At 41.4% G+C, this 26,908-nt stretch overlaps 1 protein-coding gene across 4 annotated transcripts in view; it reads left to right on the top strand.

Annotated features, from left to right (window-relative positions):
* The window catches only part of LOC146820913 (uncharacterized), a 358,187-nt gene that overhangs the window by 115,248 nt on the left and 216,031 nt on the right, over window positions 1–26,908 (top strand). The window lies entirely within an intron of this gene.

Raw genomic sequence — 26,908 nt, 5'->3', positions numbered from 1 at the left:
TAAAAAAGCGCAGGCCTCCAGTGCCCTTATAAGTGCTGGGAGGGCCTGCTCTATCCTATACGGGTGCTTCTTTCATGCTGTGAAAGCAGTGAATGTGAAGAAAACATGTGTAAATCACTGTGGTTACTGTATTTTTGTCCTGCTATTTTTCATTACATGTGTTAATTTTGTAATTTCCCAGTTATTGTGTCGTAATAGCCTGAAGTGTCGGTAATACTGGGTCACCGTATTGCCAAGCCTTACTACAGGCCATTTGTAATGAGGTGCTCAGTGACCGCGCAAACACTGTGAATGATCACCAGTCTCTGTCATGCAGAACAAGGGACTTGCTACAGACTTTTTTTTGGCTGAGCATAAAGATTGAATGGATTGCTACCAATACAGTTTCCCTATAAAAATTTGAGGGCTGTAGATAATTTTTGGTGGTGATATCATTACAAAAAAAAAGTACAAATAAATAATTTTCATCAAGTCATCAGCATTTCACAGTTTTCCTCTTTTGGATACATCTGTGCATAATCATGGTAGCTCTCTTTTGAAAACTCAGGTTTGAATTGTATGTAATACTGCTTACTCTTAATTTTAATGTAATTATCCCCATTTTACAAACCAATATTTTTAGCACTTTGCACATTGTTCTGAAGATAATTTGTTTCTGAATGTAGTTTCAATCGACTACTGTGATGAGAACTACGTTTATTGTTCGAAAATTTAATTGATACTCACCTGTGCTCTTTTATTTAAAACTAGGTGTGAAATCACAACATTTACTCCTTGATGCACCAGATTTGGAGGACTTTCCATTTCCTCGGTATATGATCAACTGAGGTGTTTCACAATGCCCTTAGGGTCCCAGCAAGACCTATAGGGTAAAATGAGAGAGTGCTTTGTTCCTTCCTGTCCACATTTGCTGGAGATGGAAGCAAAACATATTTGGGCCTTCACCAGTGCACACAACTTAAACCAAAGACTGTTTGATTTTGGTACTCTTATTTATATCATCTACTGGCGGTCGCCAGTAGATAGTTATAATTAGGACCGTGTTTCCATAGGAAATCCGCAACATTCTATTTGGAATATCTTTGGCGCCGATTGACGAATCCTCGCGTAATTCTCAAAATAGGTGGGGCGCTCCGCTCCGCTCCTTCCCTGAAAGTCTCGGGGGGATTTGTCAAGCGGGGGCTGAGAAAAAGGGGGGTCCCAAAACGCGTTTTCCCCATGCATTTTTCCATAGGACCTTTAGTCCAAGCTACAGCCCGAACGGCTGAACAGAATTACTTGAAATTTGGCAGAGAGGTAGCCCTCAGGTCAGGGATGTGCCTTTTGAAGGTCTCGTGTAAATCTGTTCAGTATTTCCTGAGAAAATGGCATTTAAATCAATATATATATCTATAGGCGCGCTCCGAGCGCGTACCGTAAGCTTACCGTAAGCTTACCGTACGCGCACGCCGCAGTGCGCGAGCGCGATTCTGATTGGTTGTTAGATCTTAGTAAACATTCGAATCGGTCGAAACCAGGAAGTGTCGGCAGCCATTTTGTCTCTCGCACTCTGAGGGGGTGAAAAACAAAGGTGGAGAACGTGAAAAGGGGGCAGAGTGGACAGTTCCTGACCCCCTAGCCTTTGTCAGGGGGTCCCAGAAGGACCCCCAAGGGCAAAAATTAATTGTCTTTCTTTTTAAAAAAATCGCGGAATGCGCGTAGCGTACGCGCACGGCGTAAACGGGAAAATTCCGCGAACTTCGCGTAACGATTCCGCGACTACGCGTACCGTGCGCGCACGGTGAAAAACCTTAACCTCTTCGGTGCCCATGACGAGCTGGACTTGTCATGGGCCGCGGTTGCGCTGTGCCCATGACGAGTCCAGCTCGTCATAAACCCCGCCCGCTAATGTAACGGCCGGCACAGGGCGGGGAAAGGGGCGGGCACTGAAGGGGTTAAAAAAAATAAAAAAATAAAAAAATACATAACTTAGCATTTAAAAAAACGTACAAATTCACTGAAAAAAACATAGGTTTCACACATGTTATAGTTAGGAATTAGCATTTAAAAAACCTTGCAAATTCACTTAAAAAACCATAGGTTTCACACATGTTATAGTTAGCTGGACATTTCCCTCGGAAAAAAACAATGAAATTCCCCCGTTATAGTTAGTGCAGGCAACTATAACTCACGCAACCGCAATCCTCTGCTGATGACGTCAGATATTACATCACTGATCAAATATGTCTTTCTGAAAAATAAATATTTGTAATATATGTATAGCTAAAGATTAATGAAAGAAGACATGGGTAAATAGGTGTCTAAATACAGTGAAGTAATATCTGACGTCATCAGCAGAGGATTGCGGTCGCATGCACTTTTAATACCAGCAGCAGTTTTCCCTGGTGAGCAGTAGCTTTACTACAGTGAACTAATGAGCAAAAAGAGTGCTAACATTCTGAATTTATGGCAAATGTATGACACATCTGAATGCCTTCTTGATGGAATCAAAGTAAAAAACTGAAAGTATTTCCTACTGAGAAGACTGCAGTAAATGAGGAAATTAGGAAACTTCATAACAAATAAGTCTCCCAAGATGGCCACCAGAGACAAAAGAGCCCAAATGTAGCCCAAATATCACCCATATGTAGCCCAAGTATAGCCCAATGACAGAATGTCCCAGAGTGTTCTTAAAAACAACTAGAGCGCTTACTGTCTTCATTATGACAAAAGTATGGCACACCTAAAGCCATCTTGATTGGAATAAACTGGTAACACTTAAAACATTTAATTTAAAAAGGAACACAATGAGGGGGTTCATTTTGCCATAGAAATTATGATTAATGCTGAAGATAGAAAATGAGGGCACATTTTGAGTGACTTCTCAAATCCTCTTCTATTTCATTAAAAAATTCTGACATGCAGACTGAAACATGCACTTTTAATACCAGGAGCAGACTTCCATGGTGAACAGTAGTTTTACTACAGTGATCTAATGAGCAACTAGAGTGATAACATTCTGAATTTATGGCAAATGTGTGACATATCTGAATACCTTCATGATGGAATCAAAGTAAAAAACTGAAAGCATTTCCTACTGAGGAGACTGCAGTACATGAGGAAATTAGGAAACTTCATAACAAATAAATCTCATAAGATGGCCACCGGAGACAAAAGAGCCCAAATGTAGCCCAAACTCACCCAGATGTAGCCCAAATATAGCCCAATGACAGAAGTGTGCAAAACACTTATTATTTTGTGTTTTTGCAGTGTTATATAGTGCAGACTTGTCAGGTATTGGAGTGCTTTACATGAGCATTGGTTACATCACACAAGAACAAATTCATTTTGGTTATAGACATGGGGAGACTAAGTGATTTGACCAGAATCACAGAATGTCGAGCTGAAGCAGAAACTCCAACCTGGTTCCCCAGTTGCAAAGTCTGCAGTTCTGGAAGTAACACCACATCCTCTCCCCTAAGTGCAACATTTAATCAAGTGGTTAACTGGATAAAAACACATAAAGATAACAAATAATTTAAAAATGCTTTGTCGCTATTTGAAAACTCAGAAAATATGTCCTTATTTTTGTCTTTTAGAGCACTAACCATAATTTTGATGCCAATAAGACCCTCTCATATATGTAATTTCTAAAGGAAATGCTCTAGGTATTGCAGTTTTGATTACATCAAGATGACGTCAGGCTTTCCACACTTTTGTAATAAATATAGAATGTTAGCAATCTAGTTGTTCATTAGGATACTGTTGAGAGGCAGAGGCCAGGGGCACGCACTCTGAAAATTGAAGGCAGGTAGGAGGGTGCAAAGGCAACAAGTTAACCACACTGAGCAGGCAGGAAGGGCCGTGGCAGCACAACAGACTATGGAGGGCAGTGGAAAGGGGGGCAGGGGCAACAAACCAACAATACAGGACTTGCAAGAGAGGCTGTGGCAATGTAATAGACCATTGTGGGCAGAAGGAAAAGCAATGGTAGTACAACCATACATGCCAACAGACCCGATTCAGCCAGGAAACGTCCAATGTTTTTAAGCTCAAATGGGCTTTTTTTGATCTGTCTCCTGTCTACAATCTCCTCTTTTTCAATGTAACTCAAAGGGGAAAATCAATACCCCAGTTTTTTTTCAAAATCTCCCTCTTACCAAGTTCAAAATGTTCGCAAGTATGGTACATTGGATCATGGAAGGAAATGGGGTAGGGACATGGACTTGGGTAACAGAGGACAGGAGGGACATGGAGAGGTGCACCAAACTGACCCTGCAGGGCAGGCATCAGGGTTTGCAGCAGCACAATACACCACACAGGGCATGCGGGACGGGAGAGCAGCACAACAATCCATAGAAAGCAAGAGGGAGGGGACAGGACCATGCACATGGACAACAGAGAACAGAGGGGCAAGAGACATTGGTAGCTAGCTGACCATAATGGACAGACAGGAGAGAAAGCTGCAGCATAACAGACCATAAAGGGCAGGAGGGACGGATCAGGGGCATTACAATGGAACAGACAAGCCAGGAGGGAGGGAGTAGGGGTCTGCACATGTAAACAGAGGGCTGGGGGCAAGGGGGCAGGGCAGGAGCAGCAAGATAGCCATGGAGGTCAGGCAGGATGGGCACTAGAAGGAAGACACACCATGAAGAGCAACAGTGAGACTGTGATGGCATACACACAGACCACACAGGGAAGGTGGGAGGGGCCATGGCAGCACAGAAGACCATGCATGGCAAGTGGGAGGGTTAGTGGCAGCACAATGGCTATGATGGGCAAGAAGGAGGGTGCAGGGGCATGCACAAAGGACGATGGAGGATAGAAGGGAGGGTCAGGACCTGTGCACAGACAAGAAAGTTCAGGGGAAGGGGCCTCACAACAGACCGCACGGGGCAGGCAGGAGGAGCAGTTGCAGCACAACAGACCAGGGAGGGCAGAAGGGTGTGGCAGTACAATGGACCATGTAGGACAGGAGGAAGAGGATAGGGGCATGGCATGTGGACAGGCAGGGTGGAGGTGGCAGGGACAGGTTACAGTCATCTGACAATGCTAGGCAGGTGGGAGGGGAGTGGCAGCTCAACAGAACACTCAGAGTAGATAGGAGTGGCAGGTCCATGGAACATGGTGGGCAAAAAGGATGGAGCAGGGACATGCACAAAGACATCGGAGGGCAGGGGGAAGGAGAATAGGGGCCGCAAGCTAAGCACAGAGTTTAAGCAGGAGGTCAATGATGGGGCATAGAATTGGGCAATGGAGGGCAGGAGGAGTGGACTGGTACATCATACTAAATTGAGAGCAGTGGCAGCACATCAGACCATGCATGGCAGGAGGGAGGAGGCTAGTCCATGGATTCACACAGCAGAGGATAGGGAGGAGGGGGATGGGGCAGCAAGCTAACTGTTCAGAGAAGGTGGGTATTAGGAACTTTATTGTTTTTAAAACGTGTGTCTGTGCGAACTACTTGAAATATGAACAAGTATGCAGCATAATCTCACTTTTATTCAGGAAGAAGAGGACGTTTGTGACTGTGACTCCGGGCTCACTTGGCAGAAACACCCCCTGAGCCTCCACCCCCTATCGCAAAATGTAATGCCCGTGAAAAGGGTTAGTGAACACAGTGTTATATAGAACATAGTCCTGAGAGCACGATTGAAAATGAAAACTAGATGTAGTGTATGGTATAAACTATGCACCAAAAAGTGTGATATAAGATGAACCGGGCGTGAAATATAATATGCAATACATTGTGCGCAATGACAGATTCATTGGAGAGCGCGAGATAGCACAGGCACTAGCGCGTGCTATGCGATATGCACCTTGGAGTGTAATATGCACAGGGCAGTGTTGTGTAACCTAACTAGTCTCTAAAGTTGTAATATAAAATATGTGCTGGGGAGTGTAACGTTGCATATGCACTGTGACAAAGATATGGATCCCAGATTGTAATATGTATGGCATAGCACTGTGCGTTATAACATAGGCATCGAGGAAGGCACGTTAGATGGGGCAATATAACCCGTGCGAAGACAAGTGTGGCATGACATATTCACGGGGTGGTGTTACAGTGCACATGGGCTAGAGAGTGTCATAGCATATGCACTAGCTAGTGGAATACAACACAGAGGTGTGTGGCACTCAGCAGGCAATGGTGGGTGTAACACAGCATTGGGCTCTGCCAGGAGCGCGCTGTGACTCTCAAGTGATGTTCGTCCCCTTTCCAGAGAGTAAAATAAAAAGTATTACACATCCGGCAGTGGATGTGTGTTTTATTAACCGTGAGGGGGGTTTCCTGCATAGTTTTGGTCGTATTTTTGTCGAATCCCCTTTGAATGGCTTGGTGTGCATGTGTATTAAATGTGCCCGTCAATAGCTACCCATGTTTGTATAAATAAACGACAAGGGTGTCTACTTGGAGAGTACCCACCGGCGGGGGCGCCGGGATTAGGCACGGTAAGGCGTCAGACACGTCAGAGCTTCACTAGTGGTGTAAATACATTCCACGTGGATTCATTGTATGCATAGTCGCCTTTTGATGAATATCACGCAAATCGTCATGGTGATAGGTACGTAAGGTTTGTCCAGCATGTCCTAGGTGTGTCTATAAATATATATTTTTTAAAAATAATAAAAAACAGTGGCCGGCCCTGGGGATTGGGGTCAAAAAAATATAATTAGGAGACAGGCCCTGGGGGATGGGGTCATCAGGGCCAATAAATTAGAATAAGAAGGGGAACCACACAGCCCCCCTTCTTAAAAAACTTAAAATAAATAAAAGACTGACATCGCGCCGGAGGCCACGCCCCCTCCTTGCATCACTCTGCAAACGCGCCCCCTGGCGAGTTGTAAGTTGGGGAATTAATTCCTCTTCAATACTGAGGGTCCCTGAGGGCCAACTAGCCCAACAGGCATCTCCAGTATGCGCCAGGGAGCTGCGCTGCAGACAGGTGTTCTAAGGCCAAGCCCCTCTTTACACCTCTCTGCAACGCAGCTCTGTGGTGCTTACTGGAGGTACCTAGTGGTCTAGTTTGACCCTAGGGACCCTTAGGATTCAAGGGGACTTAATCTCTCAACTTAGAACAGCCACAGGGCGCGTTTACACAGTGGTGAAGGGAGGGGACGGGGCCTGAGGTGACGTGTGCAAACACGCACAATGGCATGTTTTAAATTGGGGATATAATTTCCCTTCAATACTGAGGGCCCCTGGGGGCTAACTAGCCCACCAAGTGCTTCCAGTAAGCGCCACTGAGCTGCATTGCAGAGAGGTGGTCCAGGCCGTGCCACTTTTTACACCTCTCTGCAATGCAGCTCTGTGGCACTTACTGGAGGTACCTAGTGGGCTAGTTGGACCCTAGGGACCCTCAGGATTCAAATGAACTTAATCTCCCAACTAAAAATGGACACAGGGCGTGTTTACACAGTGGTGAAGGGAGGGGACGGGGCCTGAGTTAACGTGTGCAAAAACGCCCTGTGGCCTGTTTTAAAAGGTAGTTTTAATCCCCCTGCCTTATTATATACTAGGGGCTTACAGAGGAGGTCATGCTAATCACAGGGGGACCCCAACACATAATGTTCCCTAGTGTATGTAGGTGTTTTCACTGTATTCTAAGTGTCCTTTAACATAGCACTGACTCTAGGACTGGTTAGTCAGACTCAGTTACCACCAGTATCCGTCTGAAAAAGTTGAGGGTACAGGATGATTTTGCAACAAGGCTTCTTTCTGCTCTTCTTTTTGTTCTTTCTGCACGTTATCCTTCTTCCTGCACTTTTCTTCGTCTTTGAGGATTTCTGTTGCTTCTTTCTGCACTTCTTTTTTTTCTTTCTGTGCATTTTTTCTTCTTTCTTCAAATGTCCTATCTCTGTAGGCATAGTTAGAAATTAGCATTTAAAAATCCTTTCAAATTCACAGAAAAAACCATAGGTTTCAGGCACGTTATAGTTAGGAATTAGCATTTAAAAAACCTCAGAAATTCACTGAAAAAACCATAGGTTTCAGGGGTGTTATAGTTAGCTGGACTTTTCACTTGTACAAAACCATTGAAATTCCCCCGTTATAGTTAGTTCAGCTAACTATAACTCGCGCGCCCGCAATGCACTGCTGATGGCGTCACATATTACATCACTCATGACATGGTCAGTGACATCACTCATGACATCACTGATGACATCTCAAATGACATCACTGATGACATCACTGATGACATCATCCTTGTGATAGAGTGGCAGACCTCCTCTCACCCTAATATAACCTTTGATACACACATTCAAAAATAGAGACTAAACTTTTCAAAACAATGGACATACCAATACCAGTTACAACAACCTCTTCAGTAATTCTAAGATCCACATACACATCCACTCATTCACCAACAGTCCTATACAGTCACTCATACATGTACTCACTCATCATATATACTCATACACCTATACATCCTGTTACACAATGCCACTCATCCATAGAGTTACTCACACACATAGTCACTCATGCTAATTAAGAATCAAACATACATTTACTTGCATATACAGTTATACACACACCACCACACTTACTTCTACGGAAACTTACACATACTTAGTCTTTCAAACAATCACTTATAGAAACACATACTTATTCATACAGGAACTCTTTCAATCTCTCACTCTCACATATACTCACTTATATACACCAATAGTCACATATACTAGTTTAAAACATATGTAGTTACTCATAAAGACACTATTGAGACAGTCATTCAGTCACTAACACACCCTTACACACACTCATCCACCCATACAGTCCTGCACACATGCTGTCTTCAACACATACAAACAGTGAGTCACACATTCATGCACCTATGCACTACGTAATACCCCCCACCGAACCATGCAGACACTCAGACTGATACTCAAAAAACCAACTAATAACCTATATAGACACCCATGTAGCTACTCACCAACCCATGCAGCCACTTATACACAAAGTGAGAGACTGATACAGATATCTACATATTTAAACATTACTCACTAATCCATGTATTCACTATGATACACTTAATCAGTCAGTTACACAATCAATTTTTCAAAAACAAATCATCCATTTAGACACTTATATACCCATTTATTCTTCCATCGACCTTGAGATATACATATATAAAACATATTTAATTTTCAGAAAAACACACATTCACTGGATGATGTCATCAGTGATGTCATTTGAGATGTCATCAGTGATGTCATGAGTGATGTCACTGACCATGTCATGAGTGATGTAATATGTGACGTCATCAGCAGTGCATTGCGGGCACGCGAGTTATAGTTAGCTGAACTAACTTTATATATATATAAATTCACTGAAAAACCATAGGTTTCAGGAATTGGCATTTAAAAAACCTTAGAAATTCATTGAAAAAACTATAGGTTTCATGGGCGTTATAGTTAGCTGGACATTTCCCTCGTACAAAACCCTAGAAATTCCCCCGTTATAGTTAGTTCAGCTAATTATAACTCGCGCCCCCGCAATGCACTGCTGATGACGTCACATATTACATCACTTATGACATGGTCAGTGACATCACTGATGACATCACTGATGACATCAGTGATGACGTCATCCATGTGATAAATTAGTGCATCTTCTCACACCCTAATATAACCTTTGATACACCAACTCAAAATTTCAGACGCCCATTTTGAAAACCATAGATACTCCAATACCAATAACTACATATCCACTCATTGACTCTTAGGTCTACATACACCTCCACTCACTCACCTGTACAGTCACTCATACTTACAGTCACTCAGCACAGGACTATCATATGCATTTATACACCTATATAGACACTTACACACCGCCAATCATCCATTGAGGTACTGACACACCTAGTCAGTCATGCAAATAATTAATCACAGTCCAATTTACTCACCTATACAGTTAAACACACTCAAGTTCACTTACTCATAAAAATACTACCACATTCTGACTCCTTATACAATTACTGATACAAGCACATACTCATCTATACAGGCACTCTCGCAATCACACACTCTGACATATGGACAGTTATATACTCTTACATACATATACACTGCGTTTCACATATGTAGTTACTGACACATGTACAACTGAGAGATACATTCAATCACTAACACACCCATACATACACTCACCCAACCATACAGTCCATCACAGTTGCACTCTTAAAACCATGCACCCATAGAATCAACCACTCACACAACTATGCACAGAGTCACACACACCCTACCCACACAAACACTCAGGCCCCCATACAGCTACTCAGACAACCAATCAATAACCCATATAGACACTCATATAGCTATTCCCAAAACCATGCAGCCACTTATACACCAACATACAGACACATACAGACATTCACACAGTTTAGTCACTAGTCTGCAGTAAGATACATTTAATGACTCACTTAAAGAGTCAGTTACGCACCTAGAAAATCATCCATTCCCACACTTGTACACCTACTCATTCTTCAACAGGCCTTTCCCTATATATATTAAACATATTAAAACTTTACACGAACACAGACTCACTGGATGACGTCATCAGTGATGTCATCAGTGATGTCATTTGAGATGTCATCAGTGATGTCATCAGTGATGTCACTGACCATGTCATGAGTGATGTAATATGTCACATCATCAGAAGTGCATTGCGGGAGCGCGAGTTATAGTTAGCTGAACTAACTATAACAGGGGAATTTCTAGGGTTTTGTACAAGGGAAATGTCCAGCTAACTATAACACCCCTGAAACCTATGGTTTTTTCAGTGAATTTCTATGGTTTTTTGAAAATACTTTTTTATCACCATTTTTTAAACTTATTTTTTCAATTAATTCTTTTAAAAATTAAAAAATATTATTTGAATTTAATGGGTTTTTCAAAGCATATTTTTTATATTATTCAAAATAATTTTTTAACTATATGTTCAAAACTTTATTTTATATATTTTTTTTCCATGTTTTTGGATCCGTGCACCCTATGTGCACCATTCTCGATCCCTACGCGATAGCATCCGCGCATGGTATGCGTTGGGTACGTGTTTAGTGCGCGATCGCAATACGACCGGTACGTGACTCCCAGCCTATACGCAACACGTTCGATGTACGTAACGCGATGTTTACGCGCTTCCGCGATGCATCATCTGCGTCTATGATGCGGTAGGTGCGTGGATCCCGCGAAATATTTAACATTTAAAAAAACATATATATGTACTTCATGTGAATATTAATTGAAGACAAACTCTAAACTAGTCTTAAAGTAATATATTTTTACATATAATCCTATATTTCTTTTTCAATTCAATTTCGCGGATGCGCGCTGGGTGCGTGATACGTAAGCGCACGGTGCGCGGATCCCATGTGACCTGCAAAAAAAGAGATTTGATTGGTTCATTACACTTCCTGTTCTATCGATTGAAAGACCCCACCCAATTCAATCATTCTTCTTTCACCTTCTTTGGAGGAGCATCTCTTTGCAGAGAAGAAGATTTTTTAGACTAAGTTTACACTTAGCTCTAACTTTTTTCTACTAAAAATGGCTTCAGGGCAGCAGGCATCACCTGCATCTCCTCACTCATCTGAGGATGAATTTTTGGTGGAGGCACCACCCAAAGAACGTTTTTCTTCAGTGGTGTGGCCATTTTTTACTTTTCCGAAGGGGCAGAATAAAACCAATGCCACCTTGGTCACGTGCAAGATTTGCAAAAGAGTGCTGTCGTGAGGGGATCCTAACAAGAAATAGTCGTGCGGCACGGCTAGTATGATGAAGCACCTGAGGACCCTTCATCCAAACAATTTTGCACGACAAGAGTGCAAATGGATGAGAAACTCCTGCGCCTTCCACCTCATCGCAGCCGAGCACTTCATGAGTGCATCCATCAGCCCAAAATTTGGACATCCGTCCTCAATTTCAATATTTAAAAGTGCTCTGCACTAAGTGCAATGCGACTTTGTGCTACAGTGAGCAGTCGATCGATCTGATCTGCCGCCGGCAAGAAAGTCACATTTGCTATTTTTTTTTTTTTATTGTTCCCTGAAGTTCATTGTTTGATTCCTCCTGTTTTGTTATTTGTTTTTTGTTTTTCCAGAAAAAGCCCAAAAATCACAAAATTGTTAGAAAAACCAAAAAAAAAATATAAAAGAAGAAAGAAGAAAAAAAAAGTTCTTGTAAGAACTAACTTTCCTGGTTTCAAAAAAGAGCAAAATTTCCTTGTTAGTGTGTGAAAGTTTAGATGAATGTATGTGTAGTACGTAATTGAGTGAATGAATGCATTAGTAGCGTATGGTGAATGTATAAGTGCAGAACTATGAGGAAGTGCTGCAGCATCACACAGTAACCTCTTTAACTACAGTGTTCTGTAGTACTTCCGAAGCACAGGGATGCAACATATGTACATAAATATGTTGCACATTTATGCTTCTCTCTGCACGGCTGCTTAAACTGCAGCCATGTGGTGACACAGGCACCCTTGCACCATAGTGCAAGGATATCTGTGCCATGTGCTGTTTGTCTTTGTGCAGGAAGACACACCTTCCTGCACAAAAACATTGAGAAAATACATTTTTCTCCTTCAATGTATGCTGAACATTTCAGCATGCATTGAAGATATAAAAATGTGGAGAAATGAAAACAATTCTCCTTGTTGTGCTTTCCTACACCAATTTTAGAATGGTGCAGCATTCACACACATATTGAGATTTATGATTTCTGAAACATCTAGACATGTGTCTTGTTCTATGAGTATTCAGTGCAATCATGCACAACAACACTTATAGAACACCCTTTCAACGCAGTGGTGTGCATAATGAGGTTGTATTTACATGGAGAATAAAAAGTACACAGAGTGCCTTTTCCTCTCTTTGTAAATATGAAAGAGTGTCTTGCACAATAACTATGTTACAAAAAGTGACATATTTCCGGTTTTAAAATTCCTTGCGAATGATAGAAGGTAACCACAGAGTTTTGTCTGCAAAGATGTTCAAAGAAGAATGATTGAAATGATTGCGGTCCTTCAATAGCTACAATGGGAAATATTATGAACCCCTCAAATCTCTTTTTTTGCAGGTCACATGATATCTGATTATCAGATTTCAAAACTACATACGTATAAACAGAGTCTTTTTAGAAATGTGTTTCAACTTTGTAGCTTCTTGCAGACCTCCTCATTCTGCATATTGAGACTTAGTTAAACTTACCTTCACAGTAATAGGAATAAAAAATGGTATACATTTTTTTCAGATTTTCATTGCAATCTAAATTCATATAAATTGCTTATTTTAAAATTTGGATCTGTGAAAGAAAAGGAAAAAAAAATTATAACATGTAATAATACATTTTTTACAACACAGCATAATTTCCACAAAGTAATTTGTTTGCCTTTTTTGCTCTTCTCAGAATATATTAAATTTCACTAAAAATAGTGATTTCAATCGTACTCATCAATTAACAGCGGGCAAAAAAAAAAAACAATCAAAAAGATTGTTAAAAAAACCCCAACATGCTATTCTCAACAAAATACCACAAGATATAAATCACAGATATATAAAATGCTTACATCTAACAACATTTCATAAGTTTAACTTACAAAAACTGTAAATGTTGTCGCTTTAAAATATTCACCGAAACTAAGGATGAATTTTTGGAGGACACACCACGCCCACAACGTTTTCCTTCAGTGGTGTGGAAATGTTTTACTTTTCCTGAGGGGCAAACAAAGATCAATGCCACATTGGTCACGTGCAAGATATGCAAAAGAGTTCTGTTGCAAGGGGATCCTATCAAGAAATACTCGTACGGCACAGCAAGTATGATGAAACACCGAAGGACCCTTCATCCAAACAATCTTGCATGAGAAGAGTCCAAACAGATGAGAAGCACTCCTGTTCTGTATCTGTAAAAAAGAATCACAAATAAATATATATTAATAACTTTCAAATTTATACTATTCCATTACTGTACAAACTCATTTTATATGAAAACTGACTAAGAAACTATAGCCCTGAACCACAAGTGTGACGATCGTTAAAACACTACATGCATAGTGCATACTTCTTTGAAGCAGTTCAAGCCCTAAAGCCTACCTCACTAAAAGACTACATGCTAACTGACTGAATGATTACAGTACTATAAGGAGACACACTGGGTGAGTAACAGGGTGTTTGCTAGAAGTGTATGAATACTGACTGGGGAATTGAAGGTGTGAAAGACAACTGTGTAGGTGGTTAGAGGACTGCATGCATAGTGAATAGGCGTTTGAAGCAGTCTATGTGATAAGGCCTGGCTCACTGCATGAGTACTTGGGTACTGACTGAATGATTAGAGTACAGCAAGGAGAGTGCCTGGGTGAATTTATAAGTGGTAGGCTTTTGGCGCAGGGAATGGATTAGTACTTGGTACTGAATGGGTCACTAGAGGAATGCAAAGGGAGTGACAGGATGTTTGCTGGACTGTATGGATACTGACTAGGGAATTGAAGGTGTGAAAGACAAGTGTCTAGGTGGTTAGAAGACTGCATGCATAGTGTATAGGGGTTTGAAGTAGTCCATGTGCTTAGCCCTGGCTCAGTGCATGAATACTTAGGCACTGACTGAATGATTAGAGTACTGCAAAGAGAGTGTCTTGGTGAATTTATAAGTGTTTGGGATTTGGCACAGTGAATGGATTAGTACATGGTGCTGAATGGGTCACTAGAGGACTGCAAAGGGAGTGACAGGGTGTTTCCTGGAAGTGTATAGATACTGACTAGGGCATTGAAGGTGTGAAAAACAACTGTGTAGGTGGTTAGAAGACTGCATGCATAGTGAATAGGCGTTTGAAGCAGTCTATGTGATAAGGCCTGGCTCACTGCATGAGTACTTGGGTACTGACTGAATGATTAGAGTACAGCAAGGAGAGTACCTGGGTGAATTTATAAGTGGTTGGCTTTTGGCACAGTGAATGGATTAGTACTTGGTACTGAATGGGTCACTAGAGGAGTGCAAAGGGAGTGACAGGGTGTTTCCTGGAAGTGTATGGATACTGACTGGGAATTGAAGGTGTGAAAGACAAATGTATAGTATGTTAGAAGACTGCATGCATACTGCATAGACATTTGAAGCAGTCTATGTGGTAATGTATGGTTCACAACATAAGTACTTAGAAACTGACTAAATCACCAGACTACTGCTAGGACAGTGCCTGGGTAAAACTTTTAAATTTTCAGTTCTGGCACAGTGAAGAGAATAGTACATGGTACTGCACCTTAGAGTCAAACCCTGACTCATTTTATCAATGCATAAGCAAAGACTAGCTTCTAATGCTACTAAAACTTGACAACATAACCGGTTTTAAAAGAGTTATCTGTCAGAAAATACACAATGTTACCCAATCTTTCTCTCACAGTGGTTCCCAAATGCACACACACTCACAGTGTGATTCTAGACAAGCACCGCTATCCCTAGGAGTTTACCAAAACTCATTCACTACAGTAGAAGTGGTCAGGGAAGTGCACACAATCTATACATTTCAGGACTGCACGTTTGGGTCAAAGCCTGACTCACACGGATGTACCGCTTTGCAGTAGAGGCAGCAGAGGCAGCTGGGAGAGACAAATCCCCTCGGGAAGTTTTCCAGGAAGTGGGGAATTTACTGGCACTGTATCCTGGGCAACTCCGGAGGGATCCTTGGAGTAGGGGACGAGCTGCTGCCCTATCCATTCAGTTTTGTGGTCCGGTCTGTTGTATTCCCCTTTATTTTTCTCCTCAGTCAGCAACACCGGTAAGGAGTTTCAAAGGAGGGGAGGATTATCTGCATGATTTTATGGATCAAATTCTCACTGAGTCTTATCCAGGTACTCCTCATTGTGTAGAGCGTGCGGAGGGCGGAGCTGCCAAGCGAGGAAGAGATTTTGAGGTGCATGCGCCTAATCTCTCTGGGGGTTAGAGTTCTAGAGGCCCGCCATATGTACACAGAGCGCTATCAGTCTCGCCCTCAAGAAGCAGAAATAGATACCAATTAAGGTCACAACAAGAGCTTACGTCAAATGGGGTGTTAGATCCCTGTGCAAAGGAGGGTCCTACTCCATTCACTCCTCTTAAGAAGAAGAGAAAGCCAGGAAACATTAAGAGAGTAAAAGGCCCCGCAACCCCAGAAGAATACACCGTCACTTAAGACTTTTTTCAAAACTATGCAGCAGGCTGCTGGTTCCGAGGGGGGGGCTATATCTGTTCAGGGGTGCTGTAATCCCCCATAGAGGTGGTGAATCGCTATGCACCGCTGGAGAGTACGGTGGACCTGGGAGGCGACTGTGAGACCGAGAACCCGGCTCTCCCAGTTGGTAGCTCATCCTTATCTCAAACTCCACAGCCTGTACCGGGGGTTTTGGTTACTTTGCCCACCCTTTCCTCAGCAGATCCAGATGGGCGATGTCAAGCTCAAACTCAGATTCAGAAGGACTCCCGGTCGTTGGATAACCTTGATGGCGAGGGGAGCATGTTGGGCTCTCTGTTACAGTCATTAAAGGGGGACCTTATGGCCAAATTTGAAATTTCTGAAAGCAATCAAAAGAGTTTTCATGATAGATTTGATTCCCTCGAGTCCAGACTTGACGATATCTGTGCACGAACTGGATCTCCGGAGATTCGAGTCTCCGCACTGTCAGAGTCTGTCCAAGAAAACTCTGAGGTCATCAACACATTAAAAACTCAGAATCGGTCTCTCACAATGGATATGGAAAGGTTAGAGATGCAAGCCCGCAGGAATAACCTTAGAATCCTGAAGATTCCGGAAGGTGAAGAGCGGGAGGATATTAAGGGTTTCGTCTGTAAACTCTTGAGGGACGGGGTTCTGAAGGATCGGCCTGATATCGATTTGGAGAGTGAGATCCAAAGGGTCCACAGGGATCCCTTTAGATTACACCCAGACAGGAAAGCACCGAGAAAGATTTTGGTGAACTTTCAAACTTATAGCGTTAAAGAATTAATTTTAGGCAGATGCCTATCCCACGCTAGTCTCCACCACAATGCACATCCATATCAAATTAGATCTGATATTGGGGGGAAAACAGCGCAGAGACAGTGGGAGTTGGGTTCTAGAATGCCTGAATTAAGATCCTTAGGCGCACAAGTTCAGATGAAATTTCCTGCTCTTTTGAAATTAATGTGGAGAAACAAAATGCATAATTTTAGCCAGCCAGAAGACGTTGATCTCTTCTTATCCCAGATGAAGGAAGGTAGGGGGTGAGAGGAAGAGAAAGAGAGAGACGAGATGAGGAAAAAGTCTTAAGGAGGGTGGATAGTGGAGAAGTGGAGAAGTGGAAAAGAGGTGAGGGGGGAGAAAAAAATAAAAAAATAAAAAAAATAAAATAGGACATAAATAAATAAATTAAAATAAGCACATGAGCACATAAGCACATAAGCACATATGCATATATGCACATATGCACATAAGCACATATAAATATAAAAAAAAATTAGTTTGGGATTTAGATGAAATCTACAATCTATAATCAACTTTCTTTGTTCTCAGTGTGTATTTGTGTATTTGTGCTGTATTTGTATTTGGGGTGGTCACTCCAATCATGTCGTCCTTTAGAGCTTTGATTCGGTGTAATAATTACATGCCGTTGCCGTTGGGGTCGGAGCCCTTGAATAGGCGATATCAACGCCAGGAATGAAGGGTGGGTTCCTCAGGGGAGGGCTTGGGAAAGGATATAGGGGGGTAAGAAAATTTGCAAAGTTGTCCTCATATTATGCAAGATTTTTTTTTCATGTTAATTGCTCTAGACGTATGGTAAAATTGGAAATTTATGAGCCGATCAGCTAAGATAAAATTCCTCTCCTGGAATGTAAATGGCTTAGGGTGTAGTAGGAAACAACGGAGGGTTTGTGAGCATTTAAGGAATACGGAAGCTCACCTCTACCTATTACAAGAAACACATTTAGAGGCTAAATTATGCGAACAAGTCTTTAGTACACTAGGGTGGGTGCAGGATATATTATGTTCACGTCAGACAGGGTGCACTAGAGGTGTAGCTATAATCGTCAAAGCAAACAGAAGGATTAAGGTCCAGAAATGGGAAACGGATCAAACGGGCAGATGGCTCGTGGCAGCTCTTTCTATAGGTGGGTTAGCATTTACATGTGCAGTGTACTATGGCCCGAATGAAGATGTTCCGGGCCCCATTTTAAAACTTAGTGCATGCCTCTTACAGTATCCAGCTCCGGTTATTTTAGGGGGGGACTTTTATTTGGTTTTTTGATGGGCAGGTAGATCGGACCTCGAAGGCCAAATATTGTGTCCCCACCAGAACCTTAGCATCACTGAAGAATATCATGATGGATTTCAATTTATTGGACCTATGGAGAGCGAAAAATCTAGATCAAAGAGAGTACTCTTTCTACAGTAAGAAATATAAGCAATTCTCCAGAATAGATTTTTTTTGGGTTGATCAAGCCCTTTTTACGAACACTATTTCGGTCACTTATACTACAGTGGGCATCTCCGACCATTCATTGGTCGAACTTGCTCTTAGGTTAGGACTTAGGAATACAGTAAATAGATGGACGCTCGATAGAACACTCCTCCTGGATGATAAAGTGAAGGCGTTGGTAAGAGCAGGAATTATAGACTTTTTAAATTTTAATCTTGGTACCTCGACAGTGCAAGTGGTGTGGGAATCTTTTAAGGCCCATTCACGGGGACTGTTAGGTTCGCAAATGGCATATAGGATGAAAACTCATAGGAAAGAAGAATTAGATGATATTAAAGCTATAAAAGAGAAAGAATTAGAATTACAAAGGGCTGATAGGGAGAGTGTTCCTAAACTCGAGAGAGAGCTGCAGGAATTACAAGCTGCGTTTAGTGCCAGGTGCGACAAGATTATTAAAGAAAAGTTGGAGGCCAGTAGACTTAAAAATTTCGAGTATGGAGAAAAATGTGGTGCTCTCCTAGCATGGAAAACAAGGGTGGATAGGGTCAGGAATAATATTAAGGCTGTGGTACAAAGGGAGTCAGGTCTATTAACTTTTGAGGATGAGCTGATTAGAGAAGAGGCCATGAGGTTTATGTCAGCTCTGTATCAAGAGGACACCAGTGTTGGATCGGAGAAGGTGGGTGATTGGCTTAATTCGGGTAACTTGCCTCAATTGTCCGAGTCAGATAAGACTTATTTAGCCAGTGAAATTAAAGATGGTGAAATACACGAACAACTAAAGAAAATGAGTAGAGGTAAAGCCGCTGGCCCAGATGGGTTACCGGTAGAATTCTATCTCGATAATTCCGAAACAGTTGTTTCAGTTCTTAGGACACTGTTCAATAAAATCCTTTTACAAGGGGAATATATCCCCCCATCTTGGGCTGAGGCCACTATAACCCTGCTAGCTAAACCAAATAAAGATCCACAAAAAATTGAATCATACAGACCGATCTCGCTATTAAATTCGGATCTAAAAAACATTTCAGGGATATTGGCCACTAGATTAGCTAGATCCATTAAAACAATTATACATCCAGATCAGAGAGGGTTTATACCAGGGAGGCAGCTTAATGAACTTACGTTCCAGGCACTAGGGGCAATAGATTATGCAGAAGAGAAGGGGCTTCCGCTTGCTATAATAGCAATCGATGCTGCCAAGGCCTTCGATCAGGTTAATTGGGGGTACCTCTGGGCCACTATGATGAAGTTCGGCTTCCCCTTAATTTTTATTGAAGCCGTTAAATCTCTATATCAGGGCCCCCGAGCAAAAGTACAGGTGAATGGAGGGCTATCAGAGTGGTTTAAAATTATTAGAGGTACAAGGCAGGGGTGCCCCCTTTCCCCTCTATTGTTTGATGTTTATATAGAGCCTTTTGTTTGTACACTCAGAAGGGATACTATAATCTTACCTTTTAAAATCGGTGAGCTGGAGCTGAAAACTGCTTTGTACGCTGATGATCTCCTCCTGTATACTTCCAATCATGTGGAGGCAATCCCGCGGCTCTTTGAATTAGCGGAGGAATTTGGAAGGGTCTCGGGATATAAAATCAATAAGGAAAAAACGGATATAATGGGCTGGAATAATATAATCCCGATAGAAGGAGCCAAACAAAAAATCAGATATCTAGGAATACACTTAACTCAAAAATTGGCTGATATTTCAAAGACTAGCTGGCTGAAAGTTGTGAAGGAAGCCTGTAAGCTAATGTCGAAATGGGGTAGTATTCCGCTTAACATATATGGGAGAGTAAATCTTGTTAAAATGATTATTCTCCCTAAGATCACATTTCTTTTTAACTCTATCCCGTTATCATTTCATCACAAAGATATTGCTACTCTTCAAGGGAAGATCGGTTCGTTCATATGGGCCACAAAATCACCCAGGATAGCCTGGAAGAAATTGAGGAGAGGTTTGAATGTAGGCAATTTGACTTTGCCCGACTTGCTTTTATATCGTCATGCTTTTCTTTTAAAAACTTTAGAATTTTAGTTAATAAATTGGACTTCTCCTCTCAATGTCGCCTTTTTCAGGTACTGTTACATGACGAGCCACAAGGCCTCGAATTTTTTCTTCTCAAATTTGGCGATCAAATTTTTTTTAAGAAGGTCCGCCTTAAGATTCTACAAGCAGCGCTTAAAAACTGGGGTTTTATTCGGAAAACTCTAGGGATACCTTATTTTAACCTATATGCCCCAATCTGGGATTCCCCGGGTACCCCAGAATGCCTTTTGGACAAATTGTCTCAGCCTCTTAAATTAGCAGGGTTTAAAACATGGGGTGACTTGTGTCTTGATTCAAGGCTTATGGATTGGGAGTGTCTTGCAAACTTAACCAACAGATCCTAAAGCAGGTTTAAGTTCTACCAATTGTCCGCATGGTGGACCAGACAATCTTGGGGGTCGGTAGTGAACTGCCCAATCCTAGACTCTATCTGCAGGGTGGGAGGTCGAAAACGGGAAGTTTCCTTTTGGTATCAGACACTTCTGGGGTCCGAGGACAGTTTAACATCAGAAGTAGGGAAACTTTGGGGCAATGGTTTAATAGGGAATACAGAAGAGGTACAAAAAATTTGGAGAGACTCTTTTTCTATGTCCCAGAGAATTATTAAACCTGCAAATTTGAGGAGAAATCATTTGTTTACAGCTTACAGGGTCTATTGGACCCCGGCCAAACTGTCTAGGGTAACGTCAGATAGTCTCTTCTGTCCAAGAGGCAAATTTCCGGCAGCGGACCATCTACATATGTTTCTTGATTGTCCTAAGATTTCTATTTATTGGGGGTCTGTTTGTAGTTTTATTGAGGAGGTCTTATACGTACCAATTACTTGTTGCCCTAGATTGATTTTTTTTGGTATGTTACCGGAATATAACACGAACATTGTTGTGCAATTTGTCTTTTATGTGATTGTTATAGCTAGGAGAGAAATCTGTAGACAATGGAAGTCCGAGACCCCTCCCAGTTTTGCCGATTGTCTGAAAAATATTATGTGGGTTAGCCAGTTTGACATTGCTTGTGATCAAGGGAGTACTGATAAGATCTGGTCCCCTCTTTTGGCCTGGCTGAAGAAAGAATAAGCTGTCCAATGATTATGCCAGGGGTTTGTGGTCCGTCCTCTCCTAGTACCCACGTTTTACTTAATGGCGAACGGGAATTGGACAAGGAGACAACCCTTCGCTGGGGGAATCCGGTTGCTGCACATTGTCCCCAAGGGTGAGAACGAGCTGGCCTGTGTGGAGGGCACGGAGAATTCACATCTAGAGCAAATATTATCTGGCGTATATATGAGGACTAAAAATACAAAAAATAAAAAATAAAAGCCTGACTCATTTATGCAAAGCATAAGAAAAAAAAATTGACAACAAGACAGGTTTTAAATCAGTTATCTGTCAGCAAATACATGATGTTACCAAATACTTCTCTCACAGTGGTTCCCAAATGCACACTGACTCACAGTGTGATTCTAGACAAGCAACACTATGCCTAGCAGCTTACCAAAACTCATTCACTACTCTGCAAGGGGTAAGGAGACTACACACAATCTACATATTATAGTACAGCACATTAGTGTCAAAGCATGACTCATTTTACCAATGCATAACCAAAGACTGGCTTCTAATGCTACTAAAACTTGACAACATGACAGGTTTTAAAACAGTTATCTGTCAGCAAATACACAATGTTACCAAATGCTTCTCTCACAGTGGTTCCCAAATGCACACAGACTCACAGTGTGATTCTAGACAAACAACACTATCCCTTGCACTATACCAAACACATTTCTTCATCTAGAAGGAGTACTACATTTTAGTATAGAAACATAACTCATTTCACAAATCCATAAACAATGACTGGTTTCTAATTCTACCAAAAAATAAAAACAGCACAGTTATCTGTCTGCAAACACATGAAAACACAAATGCTTATCACAGAATGGTTTCTACATGCACACACACTGTCAATAAGATTGTAGAGAAAAAAAGTACTCTCTACACTTTAACAGGAGAAATACATGAATCTGATTAAAATCAAAATAGTCCACATACATCCCCTCACAATTAAATAACTCACCTTTTTCTAGATTAAGAAGTATATCAGTCACACACCAGATTTTCTTTTACAGAATCTCTACACTGTGCACCTCTCAGCAACAACAAAGAATGGAAAAGTTTCCCTTTCATTTTCCACACATATACATGTAAACATCAAATCACAATCCTTCACACATAAATTCAAAAGCAAACACACATTTCTATTGGTTAAACATTTCAACCCTTTCCAAATGAAATACATTTCAACCCTTCCCCCAATCTGCCTTCTGCCTGTTACCATAGTAACAGGTCATGGAACACTGCACTGAGCACACTGGTCACAAGTTCAGCACACAATGTTGCTAAACAAGACAGCAAGTGTGCTTGACTTTTCAACATATCAGTTTATCATATATAATGTTCCTTACAAACTGTTTTTTTTAACCAATAAGAATCATGCCTTTAACAAACAGAAATATACACCCTACCTTTCAGTGTAGAAAGTTGTAATACAATCAATGATTTCTTGTCTTTTTTCAAATTTTTTATTATTGGATCCGCGCACCCAACACGAGAGAATCCGTGCAACCAACACGATAGGATGCGCGCAACCTGCACGCATTTCGCCGTTTAAAAAAAAAAAAAAGGGGGGCCCCAGGGGGTCCTTCTGGGACCCCCTAAGCACCTCTAGAGGGTCAGAGTATTTCCACTCTGCACCCTTTATATGTTTTACACACTTATTCTCCTTCCTTCTTCAGCCTCGCTTCTACCAAGGCAGAAAATGGCCACCAACAGTTCCTGGTTTCGAATGTAGACAGACACTCAATAGCCAATTAGCATTCAGTGCGTGATCGGGAGGCTGCGTGCTCGGTTCGGGGAGGGTGCGCTCACGGTGCGGGTAGGGTCCGCGGATCCTCCCCGGCCATAGATATCACTAACTTTTTTACCCTAATTTTCTCAGGAACTATTGAACAGATTCACACCAAATATGCAAAAGGCACAAGTCCGAACTTGCCAAATTTGGTGTCAATCCGTTCATAAGTTCGGGCTGTAGCTGCGACAACAGATCCTATGGGAAATTGCATGGGGAAAACGTGTTTTGGGACCCCCCTTTTTTCTCGCCCCCCGCTTCACGGATCACCGCAAAACTTTCAGGGTAGGAGCAGAGCGGAGCTGGCCAAAAGTTTGGAGAATTTCGCGAAGATTCGTCAATCGGCGCCAAAGATATTCCCAATAGAATGTTGCGGATTTCCATGGAAAATAGGTCCTAACTATAACTATCTACTGGCGACCGCCAGTAGATAATATATGTATATACATATATATATATATATATATATATATATATATATATATATATATAATTCCAAACTTATCCCCTCTCAGACATACGAAGTCGCACTCGCAACACTGCTGTTTTGATGTTTAATGACAACCAGCCACAAGGCAGTCCTGACGCGTTTCTTTCAAACATGAACTTTTTCAAAGGTAAGACTTGACAACAAATTCAATCACTGACCACGAAGAAACAATTGCATTTTATATGGTTTCTGGCCCCCTAGTGGACACCCCGATGGGTGTGTGGTTGTTGCATGCTGGGACTCGTGGTTCGTGATTGGTAAAATAATGACCCTCCAATGGGTTGTGTCAAGGTTTGTTGCTGTATCAAGGGCAGGTCCCATTTTGCTTCCAGTCTTGCTCCCAAAACAGTCCTATTTTCGAGGCTGCAAAGGAACCATGCCGCATTCAGTATACTTTTAACTCTAGTTTTCTCAGGAACTACTGAACAGATTGACACTATTTATGCAAAAGGCACGAGTCTGAACTGAGGACTACCTCTTTGCCAAATTTGGTGTCATTCCATTCAGCGGTTCAGGCTGTAGCTGCGACAACAGATCCTATGGGAAATTGCATGGGGAAAACGCGTTTTGGGGCCCCCCTTTTTTTTCGGCCCCCGCTTGATGAATCACCACAAAACTTTCAGGGTAGGAGCGGAGCTGGCCATAAGTTTGGAAAATTTTGCAAGGATTCATCAACCGGCGCCAGACTTATTGGGAATAGAATGTTGCGGATTTCCTATATTTATATATATAGATATATTACCTACTGGCCGTCGCCAGTAGGTAGTTATAGTTAGGACCTATTTTCCATAGGAAATCCGCAACATTCTATTTGGAATAACGTTGGCGTCGATTGACGAATCTTCGCAAACTTTTCCAAACTTTTGGCCAGCTCCGGTCCGCTCCTATCCTAAAAAGCATTTCAGATAATAGAAGGTTTTAATACTTTAGTTACATTATAAATCATTTGTTGATGGTACCATACTCATTTTAGGAATTGTGGTGTGTTCTAAGGTAAATTTACCATGTGAAAAAGCCTTCTGCTGTGATATCATGAATCATGTTTGAGAGAAAATTATTTTCTCATGCTTTTCCCACAGAGGTTTGGGAGGTGATCTATAAGCTAAACTGAGAGCATATTTTCTGTAAATTCACATTATCTTTCTCAGTCATGTGAGAATGAAGTCTGACATTCTCAGTAAAACATGTACATCAAACAAGGGCAGAGACTGTCAGTTGATTCATTTGTGTTCTACTGCAGCTTCCCAGGGTGTTCTAAAGAACAACTAGAGCGCTAACAGTCCTACTTATGAAAAACGTATTGCACACCTGAAGCCATCTTGATTGGAATAAATTGGTAACTCTTAAAAATTTTAATTTAAAAAGGGACAAAATGAGGGGGTTCATTTAGCCATAGAAAATATGATTTGTGCTGCAGAAAGAAAACTTAGGGCACATTTTGACTTCTCAAATCCTCTTCTATTTCATAAACAAATTCTGAAATGTAGACTGAAACATGCACTTTGAATACCAGCAGCAGACTTCCCTGGTGAGCAGTAGTTTTACTACAGTGATCTAATGAGCAACTAGAGTGCTAACATTCAGAATTTATGGCAAATGTGTGACACATCTGAATGCCTTCTTGATGGAACCAAAATAAAAAACTGAAAGTATTTCCTACTGAGGATACTGCAGTAAATGAGGAAATTAGGAAACTTCATAACAAATAAATCTCCCAAGATGGCCACCAAAGACAAAAGAGCCCAAATGTAGCCCAAATATCACCCAGATGTAGCCCAAGTATAGCCCAATGACAGAAGGTCCCAGAGTGTTCTAACGAACAACTAGAGCGCTAACAGTCTTACTTATGACAAAAGTATGGCACACCTGAAGCCATCTTGATTGGAATAAAGTGGTAATACTTAAAACATTTAATTTCAAAAGGAACACAATGAGGGGGTTCATTTTGCCATAGAAATTATGATTAGTGCTGGAGAAAGAAAAATTAGGGCACATTTTGAGTGACTTCTCAAATCCTCTTCTATTTCATTAAAAAATTCTGATATGCAGACTCAAACATGCACTTTTAATACCAGCAGCAGACTTCCGTGGTGAGCAGTAGCTATACTACAGTGATCTAATGAGCAACTAGAGTGCTAACATTCAGAATTTATGGCAAATGTGTGACATATCTGAATACTTTCTTGATGGAATCAAAGTAAAAAACTGAAAGCATTTCCTACTGAGGAGACTGCAGTAGATGAGGAAATTAGGAAACTTCATAACAAATAAATCTCCCAAGATGGCCACCAGAGACGAAAGAGCCCAAATGCAGCACAAATATCACCCAGATGTAGGCCACATGTAGCCCAATGACAGAAGTGTGCAAAACACTTATGTTTTGTGTATTTTCAGTTTTATATAGTGCAGACTTGTCAGGTATTGGAGTGCTTTACATGAGCATTGGTTACATCACACAAGATCAAATTCATTTTGGTTGTAGACATGGGGAGATTAAGTGATTTGACCAGAATCACAGAATGTTGAGCTGAAGCAGAAACTCCAACCTGGTTACCCAGTTGCAAAGTCTGCAGTTATGGAAGTAAATTTAGAGCATTAAAACCAGTGGAGCCTTCTATTGACCAGCACCTAACCTATTATTACTCTCACAGTACAAACCCTTTATTTAAGGGAAATTCATGTGCACACTCAGTGGCACCCACTGTTACAATGCCTATTCCCTAAGGAATCAAAGTGTATAACAACAAAGGAGAGGTGCACCACACAAGAAACTTAGTCACAGAGTTCATTTCCAATTATGAAATTTCTTCAAAGATCATTTCTTTTATTCATTTTGTTTTCATTTTTTTGATATTTTTAAGAAACATAACATTTTGTCCTGATACAGGACTTCTTCAGGGCTGTTAATCATAAACAAAAATGTACATATAAGTGACATACATATAAATAAACATCCTTGCTCACTCCCCACTTCGAACAGAGCACTCGCGGGCGGGTGCAGGTTTGCTGTAGTGGAACCCGCTACTTATTTCGCTCAATTTCTTCAGTTGTAAAGAAATACCGCACTCTC

The sequence above is a fragment of the Triturus cristatus genome, chromosome 6 (genome assembly GCF_964204655.1).
Source record: "Triturus cristatus chromosome 6, aTriCri1.1, whole genome shotgun sequence".
Taxonomy (NCBI): domain Eukaryota; kingdom Metazoa; phylum Chordata; class Amphibia; order Caudata; family Salamandridae; genus Triturus; species Triturus cristatus.
Note: the sequence above shows the minus strand (reverse complement) of the source record. Positions and strands in the feature narration are given on the sequence as shown.